This window comes from Setaria viridis, chromosome 3, assembly GCF_005286985.2.
Source record: "Setaria viridis chromosome 3, Setaria_viridis_v4.0, whole genome shotgun sequence".
Classification (NCBI taxonomy): domain Eukaryota; kingdom Viridiplantae; phylum Streptophyta; class Magnoliopsida; order Poales; family Poaceae; genus Setaria; species Setaria viridis.
Genome location: NC_048265.2, coordinates 39,629,280 through 39,644,517, shown reverse-complemented (window position 1 = coordinate 39,644,517; position 15,238 = coordinate 39,629,280). Strand labels below are relative to the sequence as shown.

The following is a 15,238-nucleotide window of genomic DNA, read 5'->3' as shown; positions in this document are numbered from 1 at the left end:
GGATCATCCCAGGCAACATGGCTATACCTCTTGGACAGATAGTCCCGCTAGTTACCTTCAGGACCAAGGAGCACTACCGAACAGAGTACATCCAGTTCGAGGTGGCGGATTTTGAGACTTCTTATCATGCCATCCTCGAAAGACCAGCATTGGCCAAGTTCACGGTCATCCCGCATTATGTGTACTTAGTACTCAAGATGCCGAGACCCAAGAGAGTCCTCTTCCTCCGTGGAGACTTGAAGAAATCATACGAGTGCAACACAGAAGCTATCAAGTTAGCTGCAACTTCTCAAGTGCCCAAATCAATTTAACAAGTCTTCACTGCCTCAAAAAAGCTCTCCCCAGCCAAACTTGAAATTCCAGAGAACAAGTCAGGGGCTACCAAGGTTAAGCTGGCAAGTGACGTGGACATCAAAGCCATTGACCTCGAGACGGGCAACACCTCCAAGATAGCCCAAATTGGTTCAGGGTTGGATCCTAAATAGGAAATTGCACTCGTTAGCTTCCTTCGGGCCAATCGAGATATCTTTGCGTGGAAACCAGCAGACATGCCAGGGGTGCCCAAGGAGTTGATCAAGCATTCACTAAATGTGGATCTGAAAGCTACTCTAAAGAGACAATGACTACGATGATTCGCCCATGACAGAAGGGAAGCCATCAAGAAAGAGTTGGCAAAACTACTCACGGCGGGTTTCATAAATGAAGTTTACCATCCTGAGTGGCTCGCTAACCCCGTCCTTGTTGAAAACAAGAACAACAACGAATGGTGGATGTGTGTTAATTACACAGATCTCAACAAGCACTATCCAAAGAACCCCTTCGGGCTCCCGAGGATTGATCAAGTCATCGACTCCATTGCTGGATGCGTACTACTCTATTTCCAAGATTGCTACTCGGGGTACCACCAGATAGCTCTCAAGGAAGAAGACCAGGCCAAGACCGCGTTTATCTCCCCTTATGAAGCTTTTTGCTATACAACGATGTCCTTTGGGTTGAAGAACGCAGGTGCACCTATCAACGCACAATTCAGATGTGCTTTTAGAGACAGCTACACTGCAACGTTGAGGCGTACATGGACAACGTGGTAGTCAAAACCAGAAATCCAGACGAACTCATTGCTGACTTAGAGGACACCTTCGCTAGTCTGCAAAAATTTTGGTGGAACCTCAACCCAACAAAGTGCGTCTTCAGCATACCATCTAGAAAACTACTCGGGTTCATCATTAGCCACAAAGGCATTGAGACAAATCCCGAGAAGATATCCGCCATCATCGATATGCAAGTTTCGTCTAGCATCAAAGATGTTCAGAAGCTGACTTGGTGTATGGTGGCCCTCAACATATTCATATCAAGACTTGGAGAATAAAGCCTTCCCTTCTTCAAATTACTCAAGTGGCAAGATAAGTTCCAATGGACCAAGGAGGCAGACCAAGCCCTGCAACAGTTGAAGGACTTCCTGTCAAGGCCACCGGTTCTCACAGTGCCTAGCCCCAATGAAGACTTGCTTGTTGTACATTGCTGCAACTACTAATGTCGTAAGCACGGCGATAGTAGTCGAAAGATCAGAACCCGACCATGTATACAAAGTGTAGAGGCCCATCTATTTTGTCAGCGAAGTACTCTTAAATTCCAAGGCCAGGTACTCACCTCGCGGAAGTTGCAGCACTACTTCAAGGAACACAAGACCTCCGTCATCACTAACTCACCTGGGCAAGATTCTCCACAATCGGGATGCCATAGGTAGGATTTCAAAGTGTGCAATGGAACTCGGAGCATTGTCTCTGGATTTCAATTCAAGAACCACAATTAAGTCCCAAGCTCTAGTCGATTTCATGGCAGAGTGGCAAGAAAATCAACTACTGACATTGGCAGAGCACCCGGAGCATTGGGTCATGTACTTTGATGGGTCTCTCAAGCTTGAGGGTGCCAGTGCAGGGGTACTCTTGAGATCTCCCAAAGGCAAGCAACTCAAATACGTCTTGCAGATCTTCTGGGAGGCTTCCGACAACGAAGCTGAGTACAAAACGCTACTGCACGGGCTGCGCTTGGCGGTATCGCTAGGAATCAAAAGATTGTTGGTCTATGGCGACTCACTAGTAGTGATAAACCAAGTCAATGACGAGTGGGATCACAACAAGGAAAACATGGCTGTGTATTGTATGGAAGTACGCAAGATCAAAAATAAATTTTCAAGCCTGGAATTTCACCATGTAGTCCACGATAACAATGTTGTCGCAGATGTCTTGTCCAAACTTGGCTCAACTCACGCCCAAGTCCTAGTAGGAGTCTTTGTCCACGAATTACGTTAGCCATCGATAGTGGAGCCGACACCTACAACCACCGATCGCGGTCTTGAGGCACCAGATTGGGAGTTGATGATGATTCATGTGGATTGGAGAACCCTATTCATCGACTACGTAAGGGAGCAAAAACTACCCTCGGACAAAATACAGGAAGAGCAGATCCTACGATGAAGTAAGAATTACGTTCTAGTCGAGGACAAGCTCTACAGAAGAGGCACATCTTAAGGAGTACTTATGAAGTGCGTCACACGACAAGCCGGCAAGGAGATACTAGAGGAGATACACAAGGGTATCTGCGGCAACCACGCATCCTCACGTACAATCGTGGGCAGGCTTTAAGAGCAGTATTCTACTAGCCTACCGCCCTAGCAGACGCTGAAGAACTAGTCCACCGATGCTAAGGTTGCCAATTCTTCACCAAGCAGCAACATGTCCCTGCCTAGAAGCTTATCACCATACCGCCAACATGGCCCTTCGCATGCTGGGGGCTCGATATGATTGGTCCGCTTCCTACAGTGCTCGGAGGATTCAACCGAGTACTGGTAGCCATCGACAAATTCACCAAGTGGATCAAGGTTAAGCCAGTAACCTGCCCCAAGGCAGATAGAGTACTCAATTTCCTTGACGAGATCATCGACCATTATGGATTCCCAAATTGGATAATCACAGACCTGGGTTCCAATTTCAACAATCACGAGTTCTGGGAGTAGTGCAAAAATAGTAGAGTCGACATTTGGTACATCTCTGTCGCTCACCCGCGGGCCAATGGCCAGGTTGAGCGTGCCAACAGGATGCTACTAGAAGCCTTGAAGAAAATAATGCATGACATTGGCAACACCAAAGGAGGGAAGTGGCTCAAGAAATTACCCAATGTTCTCTGGGGGCTACGTACTCAGCCGTGCAAACCTACAGCGCAATCACCCTATTTCCTGGTCTATGGATCACAAGCCATTCTTCCCATTGACATGATATCGAAATCTCCAACAGTCGAGCAATACGATGAAGGAGCGGCAGAGGAAACAAGGCGTTTGGACTTAGACAGCCTAGAAGAAGCCTACTGTGTAGCACTCGTCCAGTTTGCAAGGTACCTCGAGGGTCTTCGCCGCTATCATGATCGCAACGTCAAAGAACATTCTTTCAACATAGGCGACATGGTTCTCAAGTGTATCCAAGACACCAAGGGGCTGCACAAGCCTAATTCGCCATGGGAAGGGCCCTACATCGTATCCAAGGTCATAGGCCTAGGATCGTACAGGCTACAACACCTCTCTAGCAAAGATGTTGACAACTCGTGGAACAATGAACATCTTTATTGATTCTATTCGTAGTCAGAAGACTACGCAGCATTGTAAATAAGCTACTGGCCATTGTTGTATTTCAGCATAATAATGTAGTTATTTTTTGTCAAAATTGGACTACCCATTCTCGCCTCAATTGCGGCTCGCAAAAGCAGGTCAGCAGCATCTTAACAAGCCAATGAGCTCTTCGGGCCACAATGCCCCAGTATGACTTGTAATTACAAGTCTAAATGAGTTATTCAACTCATCCGACGGTTCGCTAAGCGAACTAGTAGTGCAAGAGAAATCAAATCCTCTGAAAGTCCATAAACTACCCAAGTGACTTCTGACAAATTTGTCTTAAACACGGCTCGTATTAACGAGTTTCACAATTCCAGGTTCCCAGGGCACAGCATTGACCTTACTTAGAGAAGTTGAGGAGACAAGCCCTAGTCAGCAAAATCCTGAAGAGACTACTCGATGTCTATACCGGAAAGCTCGGGTACCCGAGTACTCAACAATTCACTTCCGAAGAGCCTCACAATAGTAGCCTTATGCGCAAACACTCACCTCGATCGTACAAGCAAAATTAGGACCAAGTGTGAGAAGCACTAAACATCAAAGATAAACAAGTCACCAGCAATGAATTTGCATTAAGACTTGATGTTATTTGTACATCACCCTATTACAAAGCTAATGTTTTTCCTGTTACAGAAGATAGGAAATTCATTGTAGGTCCAGGTGCTTGGCGACTTCGTCGGCGATGGGATCCACCTCCTACAAATGATGCTAGAAGACTTCGTCTGAGCAATCCCCCGCTATCCCTTCCACAACAGGGGACAATTCGGCATCAGGATAGAAAGACCTCACGAAAGCCAGCAGCTACTTTGAGATGAACTTCACCATCCCCTGGACATAGCCAGCTATCTTCCTTGATGCATCCCAGAGTCTCTCTACCAGCAGACGAGGATTCGCGCCATCGACTGGAGGTTCCACCATGTCAGCCAAGGGCTGGGCCACTGCAGACAACTCTTGCAGCTCCAGCTTACAGGTCCCAAGCTCGGCTTGTTGCGCTTGGATAGTCGTCATGGCATTGATCAGATTGACCTCACCATCCCAGCACATCTTGGTTTCTTTCTCCAAGTCACGCTCCAGCTTGGACCCTTGCTGCCCAAGCCTGTCATGCTGATTAGTGACCCGATAATAGGCATTTTTCTAGTCTATTATGGAGGCCTTCAACTGGGTTCTTTATTCTTATACTTTGCACAACAGAGACTAAAAGTTAGCCAAAAAGACTATAGGCTACTAGCAGACGCACACAACAAAAGATGAGTACTCACCTTCAAGCTTCTGATTTAGTGACTTGTTCTGGGCAACAAGGCGCTCTTTCTCCTTTTCCAAGTCCTGAATCAGCACCCGGAAGGTCGTCGTCATGCTGTCAAGCTTCATGATGAGTCAGGAAGTTTGCTGTTGCTCCTTAGCCAGCTCCTTCTCCAACACCTCAGCACGCCGCATGGCATCACTATAGTCTAGCAACAACTGGAACTTTCGGCAGGAGCGGGTTGATCAAGTCCTGTTATCCAGAAATTAGTACTCGGGTGCCGCACAGAGTACAAATTGCGGGCATCCAGAAGTGAAGTAAAAGGCTAAGTTCAAACTTATCTCGGTGTAGGATGCAACGCGCCGGTTCATCTCGATCATGGTGGCTACCATCTATGCATCTAGCTAAGGATCTTCAACCAATTGGTCTTCCTCGGGAATTACCCAAGCTTCAACGGTCGATTCAATCCTCTCACTGGGTACCAGGATCATCTCGAGGCCAGACGATGTGCCGGCCTCGGAAGACATCCCGACAGCGGCGGCCACGGCTTCAAGCTCAAGGGCTCTGCCAGCAGCAATGTTGATCGGGATAGCTTCCATGGTCACAGGTGTGGACGCAATCTCCATGGGAATCGCCATGGGAAGGGACTCGGGTACAGCAGGCTCGGGGGCTAACACCACAACATCAGACATTGAGTCAAGTACGTCGTGCATCAGCGCAGCAACGAGTGATGCAGCACATGTCTCTGCCGCTAAAGCTGGATCTCCCTCTGCTGGTGGTACAGTGGGCGCGAGGGCTGCGTCCTCAACCAGGTGGCTAGTGCCATCGGTTGTTGGCCTCGAACCCGACAACCCAAGGCCTATGCTAAAAGACGTCTTGCACAATACAGAGTATCAGTGATGGAAGACAACCAACTACTCAAGCTAGAATTGGTACTCGACCATATCAAAGTAACTTACCTCGCGGATCGTCGCAATTTCAGCGATGGTTTCCCCACCAAGCATAGAGGCTTGATGGTAGTGGAAGGCTCCCCTGGTGAGGCTTGTTGCACCGCAACCTGACTACCGCTAGCCAGGGTAGTCCTCTCTTCTTCCTGTGCGGATACCTTAGTACTCGCAGGATTTACTTTAGCAGCGGGAGGCTCTGGATCATCTTCAACTGTGGCAACCTCCCTAGCTGCTAGAATTTTAGGCAGGATGGTGCCAATAGTCGCCTCAGTCGCCTCAACCACCTGCGCAACTACCTGCAAGGAGCAAAATCCCTGATGAGTAGTCGTGGCATTAGTAAACATACATACTTGTACCTGCACCGCAAGGTCTTGCCCTTCCTCAAAGGTTATTACTAGCAGGGGTGCGATCTCGACGATGCGCAGAGTACTCGGAGCGCGCGTCCTAGCGACCGTCCGCTTCTTCTTCGGTGGCGGGGACAAGACGGTCTCAAGCTCATCACCTGTAGGGCGCTTCGATGAGCCAGAGGACGTCCCAGCTTTGTCTGAGGCGCGGACCTTCACACAATATGCCTCAGCAGCATCAGAGTCTAAGCTACTGAAGGACTCAGATCCTTCTTCTCCTTCCTCCTCCGTAGCCCCCAGTACAGCAAGCTGTCGTCCAAAAACTCATGAGGTGCTCTCAATGTCATCAGAGCTAGGAGGAGGAGGGGTGAATAAAACACAAGTACATCTTCCTGTAAGACGACAAACAAGTTAGGAAACAACACGGCTTCAAGATAAGTACTCGGGGGCTAAGGCCACGGGTACTCATTGCTCTTGGTGAGTACTCTGAGACTACTCGGGGGATCTCACTGATGTTTTTGAACATGCGCCTCAACCTTGCCATTACCCCGTCGATGAAAATTTCCTTAGGCGTCATCCTTGACGGGTCGTTGAGGCCCGAGTACTCGTAGCCCCAGGTGTGGAGGAGTTGCAGTGGTTGAACTTGCCTGTCACTCCTTGATTCTTCAATTGGACGATCTTGCATAAGAGCTCGGGTACTTGAAGATTGTTCCTATGCGTTGGCTCATCTATCCATCTGTTGTTCCACTCTGGGTGGTGACCAGTCACCTTTGGCAGTTTTGGATCATAGTATCCAATGTAGAACCACTCTCCTTCCACCCAGAGTGTGAATCCAACAACTCATACTCCAAGTACAAGCTACTACCCTTCTCCCACATCTAAATTTTGGCGCTCCTGACTATTGTAGTACATTCCAGTCTCGGCTGCAGCTTCACTCGAAAAATCTTGCGGAAGAGTTGAAAGTGGGGCTGAATCCCCAGGAAAGCTTCACACAGATGCACAAAGATAGCGATGTGGAGGATACCGTTGGGATTGAGGTGGACTAGCTGAAGCTTGTAATAATTTAGAAGATCCCAAAGAAAATCAGAAGATGGGATGGCAAAACCCTGCTCGACGAAGTGGGCAAAGGTTACCGTCTCCTCAAGATACTCTTCTAGTAGCCATGGATTACTGCAGGCACATCTCCAGCCTATGGTCGCTTGGTCTTGCAACAGCTTCGCTTTCTCTAACGCCTGGATCTCTTCTTCCTTCATGGTTGACCTCTTCTAGGCACAGGCAGGAGTTGGCGGCGCGGTCTGGTTTGTCTTCCCAAATTTGGACGGATGTAGCTGTGGCTCCTTCCCCTTTTCAATTTTTTTCTTGGAACTGTCGGCACCCCTAGAAGCATATGCTTTTCTTCCCATCTTGAGTGTCACGAGCCTCTTCTCGCAAATATGCTCAGGGGCTCACAAGAGGAAGGCGGTGTCGGCACTCTCAGATTGGTTTGCGGCGGCGCTGGGCACTAGGGTTTTTTCAAGTGCAAATAGCAGATGGCAATGGCGGAGTAAACGGGGGTAACTTCCCTCGTCTATTTATAACAGAAGCGAAATGAATGGAGGTAATGGCCCTAGTGTTTTCGCCTCTAGCCGTTATTTTTGCATCCGGCCGTTAGTTTTCGAAGTTACCGCAAGAGATAAGGTTATTGTTGGTGACGGTCACGATGACCGGTGGTTGACCCTTATACCTCCTGAAACTAGTCGGGTAACGGCTCGGGGGCTGTGTGCCACGTGCCCATCGGCTACAAAGTTTTTTCTTTGGAGTTTAAGGCGAAGACAACGCAAATGCAGATTCACCCCTAGCGTGCTTTTTTGATTCAACATAAGGCTCGGGGGCTACTCCATATGGAGTGCGATCTCCATCGCACTTCCATATATAAATTCAAGGATAGATATTAAAGATAGCGCCAGATGAGGCTTGAGCACATGCTAGCCGCATGGCAGTACTCGAGTTACTTGAAGGCTCAACTTTGATGGAGTACTCAGAAGAGCACCAACAACTAGTTGGGATGAAGCCTGTGAAGGTACTCGAAACTGCTGCATTTGACTAAAACGTACTCGAGGGCTTGTCGTACATACATCTATGGGCCCACTAGAAGGTTTGGATAGACCCATACATAGGGTTGTACATCAAGACGTGTCAGACATGGGGACTACGGTGCAGGCCGGCGTAGTCTGCGTAGAGGATAGAAACTAGTCGAGGACTCAGAGACTACTCATAGCAGTTAGAGTAGGACTCTCTAGTCAAATCCGACCAGTAATAACCAACCTACTCCTCCGATATATAAGGATGGGCAGGATGGGCAGGGACCCCCTCCAAATAAGTTCAATTGAATACAAGCAAATAACACATAGGACGTAGGGTATTACGCGATCTAGCAGCTCGAACCTGTCTAAATCGCGTGCCTACGTACACCATCGAGTTTCTAATTTCGGTGACACGCAACAACCAAAACTCTACCTTGGGTACTCCCCTTGGTAGGTTGCCGAGTTTAAACACCAACACCATACAAAGGGGCAAACACACGTACACGTATCACCCTGCTTACACTTTCATCCTATGAAGGTGCTATAGCTAGTGGACAAAGACTTATAAATTAGCTTAGCAAAATGGTACTAAACATACGCACCTACGCTTATGGGCTACTACTGGACTAACCAAATTGAGTAGGTCGTCACAGCCGGAGCAGTCACCGAGCCGCCCGTGCTGCTACTCACCACCATGCGCCCCCGCAAGCCTCCGTCTAGATTCACTCACCAATCCTTTTCCCTAGATCCCAGGCGCACAGCTCACGGTCCAAGCTCCGGTGATGCTGTTGTCGAGGCGACGGCGCGTCGGGAGTTGTCTGCCCTGATACAATACAAGTCGATGAGGCGGCTAGCGCGTGGGTGGACGGCGGCGCATCCTGGCGTGGGCTGCATTGCAGCGTGGGCTGGCTGCAGGTCTGTCGTCTGCTAGGATGATGCAAAGAATTAGCAAGATGAGATCAGGCAAACCACTACAGCATGCATCAGTGATTGTGTACCAAAAACTGATAAATGCACATCAATTTTTCTCCCAGTCCACCAATGACGTCGCTAACTAACTTCCCAATCCACCAATGGCGTCGCTAACTAACTTATTTGTCTAGAAACACCAAACCCTTTCCCTAAAAGTGAGACATGCTAGACTTGCCTTTGATCGAATGCAGCACCAGCACGGCAGCACCGTCCACGGATGAGCCTGCGACGGAGGTGGATGTGTAGACAAGTAGAGGAGAGGAGAGGGACAAGGTAGCCGCGGCCGCAACTCCTTTTTAATATTTGGCGTGTCGCAGTCGCGTTGGAGGAGAAGATGGGCAGAGAGAAGCTGGCCACAACCCATCTAAATTTAAGAGAAGCTGGGCCACGACGATCTAATTTCGATTATTTGTACGGCCCATGTAGTCCTGGTCATGGGTAAGGCCCGACAAGTCCGTCCATGATCTGGGCTGGATGTGATCCTCGCAGCCACACTGAACAACAACCCAACACTAGCGAGATATCAAAATTCAAAAACACAAATGTGCAGCAAATTCAAATTGAAATTTCTAAACACACATAAATATCAAAATTCAAAAACACAAATGTGCAGCAAATTCAAATTGAAATTTCTAAACACACATAGTAATAACAACAATACAGTAATACTTTAGAATATTGATTTATTAATTTAGCAGGGGCCGCGCGAACGCGTACCCCCTCTTCCACAAATTATGACGTCCACCCTCCCGTTTAGGAAGATGGTAAGCCAATGCTCCTCCCAAGTGCAATGGAGGTCAATGACTTAGGCCATAGCTCTTCTTGATCGGCTATCGACCCCGTCCAGGTAAGTGAGTTTGAAAGTGTCCCTTGGTCTTGCTTTATTGCCTCCAACATCTTCTCCCGGTTTCGTTAGCCGATGTGATACTATTGCGTCCGCTAAACAGGTGGTTTGCGCCTTGCACTAATTGCGCGTTCAGGACTGATGGTGTTCGTATTGGACTCGGCCTATATCTGCAACTCTGTCAAGGCCCAAGCTATCCTGGCCCGGACGAGCAGCACAAGGGCCGTCTGTGATTCTGTCCTGTGCCGATGTTGCACGTCCCAGCCAGGTGGCCCAGGTAGAAGAAAAATGGTGATGCACATACTTTTGTACAGAAAAAATGATATGTGTAGTACTTTTGTATACACACAGAATTGGCAAGGCTGAAACTGAAAGTAAAAAAGTTTGATATCACAAATGCATAATATACTTTCATGCAAAAAAAAAATCAAATTCAAAGTGATGCATAGCTAATGTTGCAGGATCATATACACGTACACATGCATCATGCATGCACGTGCAGCTACGGGAGTTGAATTTTTTAGCGGTGTGTTGAACCGGACGAAGGATCATATGTGCAAGTGCAATTAAAAAAACTGCAGAATCTTTGTTACCGAACACCAAGCAGATAGCGCTCAGCTAGTGCTAGGCATAGCTTTTTATTAATCTCTCCCAGCTAGAGATGGCAACGGGTCGGGCAAGGTGCAGGTAACGCATTTGCCCGTCCGATAGCATACCCGACTGACCTAATTTTACCCGTGCCCGCGAGGCATTTCGGGTAAAATTCTACGCCCGTGCCCATGCCTGCAGGGTACCCGGCAGGTATCGGTGCCCGTCGGGCGGCATAATAAAAACATGTCAACAAATTAGTACAATAATAATTTGACAGTCACAATGCCATATAAGCAACAAACACAATTAAAGTTCACAACCGGTGATCAATCCATCCACAAAATGATACAAACATGCATAAGTCTCACTCACACGAGCCAAATAAGCATTACAATATAAGGATTAAATATTGTCCAGTAGCTACACATAAACCAAATAAATATAACGGCATATCTCATTCGACCATTTTGTTTGCCATGTATAAACACCACAACATAAAGGTTAGAATTTTTTGGTGAGTTTGGATCTGTTGACGCCAGATTTCGTCACCAGTAGAATCGGCGCCAAGAAAAGAGGAAATTGGAAAAGTACAGTTGGGAATCGGCCGAATGGCGCTACAGTTCGAGATCGGTTGGTTGGCACCACAGTTCAAGATCGGCCAATGCTACAGTACGGGATCGACCGATGATTTCTGCCTCGCTTGACCCTTAGGGTTCGGATCGAGCACGCCGGGTTCCCAATCGGTTACCTTTTGCCGATAAGGAATCGACCGATTAGGAGGTTGGGATAATTGGGCCTGTATGGGCTTGGAAAGGAATAGAAGGATGGGGAGGAGATCAGCCCATGAAGCGTATAATAACCAACCTAGCACGAATCGTACTTGTAAATATTCGTTTTCTATTTGGATTAGGGATAGAGTTCTAGTCAGTTAAGGAGTCATCTATACGGGGCTATAAATAGCTACCTTTGTAAATCTGTAATCATCAACAAATCAATACAACCAACTACTTTTTCCTCGTACTTACTTTCAAGCAGGCGACTTCGCCAAATACTTTCCCCTTTTTCACGAGTTCGTACGGGTTGGCAGGACTGCATCAACTTGATCTCCGGCCGATCTTGTAAGTTCCATTTACCGAGTAAATTCTAAGCTTTAACTTCGGGCGCATCGCTGTCGTTTCGTTTAGATTTATTCACTAGTTATCGATATTTACTAGAATCACAGGTTTTACCTGTTTTTTCTAGTTTTATCACCAGTTATCCAGCTAGGAATTGTCAGATTCGGCTCTCTTTACATTCTGCTATTAAATTTGCTCATTTTACAAATTGCCGATTAGATCTATTCCTAGTGTTGTTATTATAGCATTGTGTCGATTACTTCAGTAGTTTTCTGTCTACAAGGCTACAGTGATCGGCTGCCTTATAGCCGATTTCTTTATTACGGCAAATCGGCCGATTCGCTGATAAGCTCTCTCGAGATCGGAAACTTAGCCGATCGTGATTTCTGGACCTGACACGTATTCTTCCTTGCCAATCAACAGGTCAGATTGGCTGGCACGCCGCGCGAACCGCACCAGGGCAATCACCCGAACAGGAGTTAAGCAGATTCTCCCGGGTCGTGTGTCAGACGCTGGGGATTCGGTTGACCGATTTCTAGCGCCAACACACTTTTGGCACGCCCAGTGGGACCAACACAACCGCCGCCATGTCGAAAGCTGCTGAAGTCTCTGAAGATAACGTCATCGAAGTGACGGAAGCAGATCTAAAGGACGACCAGAGGGAAGAACTGGATAAGCATACGGCACAGTTCCGGAAAGCTTGCCTGCAGTCTTTCAGTCGCTCCAGAAGCGGGGAGACCATCAAGAAGTCTCCGTTTCCTACTCCTCGCCAGATCACAATCTTTGAGGACTCGGACAAGATGGCCGATATGGTCCAACAGTCCGTTTATCACGCCTTCATTGATCAATCCCCAGTGCTTGCAAATACGGTGTACAATGCCGTTGTCAACTCCTTCGCTAGTGGGGTACCTCAAGGATACAGGGGACCGGCATATACTCAGCCGATTCCACCAAACAAGGCTTATTTGAATTCGGTTTCTCAGCCGATCCAATTTTCTATTGGGGGTACAGGCGCTTCATCATCATCGGTTCCTATGGGGTATGGTGGCACACAACACTTTCAGCCACACCCCGTCCAGCTGTCCTCTGCGCCATTCCCTCCAGTTAGCCTATCGCCTTGGGGGGCACCATCGGCTACGACCGTTCAGGATCAATTGGCCGGTCAGGGAAGTCCCCAATTCTAGGCATCCTTCCAAACGGCCACTCGACCAACCATGCCACCGTACCAGCCTGTTGCACCAGAGATGAGCAAAACAGCAGAGCTCATACTGTATGATGAAACGAGTGGCTCTTTCAAACAGCCGACCCTAAATGCACAACCGGCTTTCACTCAGATGCCACCTGCTTTCACTCAGCATCAGGCTATTCCACCTCCGGTATACCAGCACATGCCAATACCTCAGCCGACGGTTCACCAGCAACAACCGGATTGGTCAGCACGTATTGCTGAGGTGATTCAGGAACAATTCGGCTTAAAGCCGAAGGTACAAACTTACACCTATAGGACACCATACCCGTCTACATACGATCTACTGCCGTTTCCCCATCGGTATAAAGTTCCTGACTTCACCAAGTTCTCGGGGATGGATGACACTTCAACCGTGGAGCATGTAAATAGATTTATCATCCAATGCGGAGAAGCGGCCACGCAAGACGCTCTACGAGTGCGGCTATTCTCATCGTCCTTGTCCGGATCGGCCTTCCAGTGGTTCACGACTTTACCGCCGAATTCAATTATTACATGGGACGATTTGGAAAGACAGTTTCATAAATACTTCTATGACGGGGTACATGAGATGAAGCTGTCCAATTTGACCAGCCTCAAGCAGAGAAGCGACGAGCCGATATCCTCATATGTACAGAGGTTTCGGGAAATCAGGAACAAGTGCTATTCCCTAGCTCTAAACGACGCGCAGCTGGCCGATATAGCCTTTCAAGGCCTCCTGCCCCACATCAAAGAAAAATACACCTCACAAGAGTTCGAGAGTTTAAGCCAAATCGTCCACCGATTGTCTGGACAGGAGGTACATTCTTTCGATCCACGGAGGAATTTCCAGAAGAAAGTGGCATTCCTGGAAGAGGTGGAGGACGAGGAAGACGTTGAGGTCGGACTTGCGGAATGGGTCAAGGGAAAGAAGCCAATATCATGCCCGTTTGGCAAAAAGAAGCCAGAGGCGTTCGGTTTTGACACGACAAAGGCCGATAAAATCTTCGACCTTCTCCTCCAGGAAGGGTAGATCAAGCTCTCGCCATATCATACAATACCTTCTGCTGAACAACTAAAAAAGATGAAATATTGCAAGTGGCACAACGCCACATCCCATGATACTAATGAGTGCAAAATTTTCAGGCAGCAGATACAGTCGGCCATTGAGCAGGGCAGACTTAAATTTGAATTGCTGACAAAATCGGCCAAGCTGATGAAGATCGACCAGCACCCCTTTCCCACCAACATGGTTGATACGGGGAGGAACTCACTCCAAACAAAGGTGCTGACGTCCGAATCGGTTAAAAAGAGTGGTGCCGTAGACCCCAGAAATCAAGCGACGCCTGAGGACGTCAAAGGAAAGCGGCGCATGGAGGACGAAGACGGCGAATCGGAAGAGCCACGCATTACTTCCTAGTTCCTGCTCCAGAAATATCAGCGTCAACATGAACGCTCAAGGTCCCGGGAAGAAGCGATGCGACGGCACGAAGATCATTGGAGGTGCCCTTTCTTCATCCACTGTTAGGAAAGCAACCTCAGGCTACCTTCGGCCGATAATTGCCCAGAATGCAACGGCCCGTATCGTGGTAATCGGCCGTTTAACAGGTCTCGCTCCAGAGATGGAAGACCAGAACCGATCAGCAGGAACCGACGCGACCAAGATGACCAGCGCCCTCCCGTGCGTGATCGGCTGGGGGGCAGAAGTGACCGATATGACCGGTCAGAAGACAAACGCCGTGACAGGCCGGGGGGGCAAGTTTGATCGACGCGATCGGCCAGAAAACAGGGCCAACGTCCACAGTCGGCTTGAAGAGATGGCCGACGCTCGGGTGACAGACGAGAACCCTTTAGGATGCGAACCGGAGTGGGAACACGCCAGGTCAGGAGCCAAACCAATAAACCCTAGGTGGTGTCCCGATGGATTGACCAAATCTCAAAAACGAAGAATCCAACGTCTCCGCCAATGGGAACAGCAGGAAGAGGGACAACAGAGCACGACGGACAACAAGGAAGGAAGGCCTCGGGTATGGCGCCCCAAAAGAAACGATAAAGGGGACGATGATGTAGGGATACGAGGTAGGCTACACTAGCGCAAATCAAAATTTCTACCGCGAATAACCAGGAAGAACTGCCGTATAAGGATCACGGGATTACCACTCGACGCACTACTAGTGCGGAAGATGTAGATATGCGTCGGTGCAGTGAAGACGATCACGTAGTCGTACGTAGTCGATCACGTCCAGCAGCTCCTCAG

General features: G+C 48.4%; 1 non-coding gene across 1 annotated transcript; it reads right to left on the bottom strand.

The window, feature by feature from the left end:
* Nucleotides 1-9,922: 9,922 nt before the first annotated feature.
* LOC117851101 (U1 spliceosomal RNA) lies at nt 9,923-10,082 on the bottom strand. The gene has a single exon (XR_004639466.2). It is a non-coding gene; the product is annotated as a U1 spliceosomal RNA (small nuclear RNA).
* Nucleotides 10,083-15,238: the final 5,156 nt, after the last annotated feature.